The sequence below is a fragment of the Mastomys coucha genome, unplaced genomic scaffold (genome assembly GCF_008632895.1).
Source record: "Mastomys coucha isolate ucsf_1 unplaced genomic scaffold, UCSF_Mcou_1 pScaffold18, whole genome shotgun sequence".
Taxonomy (NCBI): Eukaryota; Metazoa; Chordata; class Mammalia; order Rodentia; family Muridae; genus Mastomys; species Mastomys coucha.
Window position 1 is genome coordinate 74174791 of NW_022196900.1, and position 660 is coordinate 74175450.

A 660-nucleotide genomic window follows, 5' to 3' on the forward strand; every position below is an offset into this window, starting at 1 on the left:
AAGAAAAGAAAAGTGACCCCAAGGCCTGGAGATGACTCAGTGGTTAAGAGCACTGGCTGCTCTTTCAGAGGTCATGAGTTCAATTCCCAAGCAACCATATGGTGCCTTACAACCACCTGTAATGGGATCTGATGCCCTCTTCTGGTGTGTCTGAAGACAGTGACAAGTGACAGTGTACTCACATCATAAAAGAAAAGTGACCCCAAATTTATGTTACCCAGATCTCTGTGAGTTCAAGATCATCCTGGTCTACAAAGTGAGTTCTAGGACAGCCACAGCCAAGGCTATTACACAGAGAAACCCTGTATCAAAAACAAAAGAAAAAACAAAAAACAACAACAACCTCTCCCCCCAAAAAAAGAAAGGAAGAAAAGAAAAAACTGATTTTGGACTAGAGAGATTACTCAGTGTTTAAGAGCAATGACTGCTTTGCCAGGACACTCAGGATCCTCATTGTCCACTTGGTGGCTCACAACCATCTATAACTGGAGATTCAAAGGACCTATCACAGTTTTCTGGCACCCAGCTAGTACACAGACATACAGGGAGGTAAAACATCCATGCACACTAAAAAAGAAAAAAAGAGAGAGGGGAAGGGGGAAGGGGGGAGGGAAGGAAGAAAAGAGGGAGGGAGAAAGGGAGGCAGGGAGGGAGGAAGGG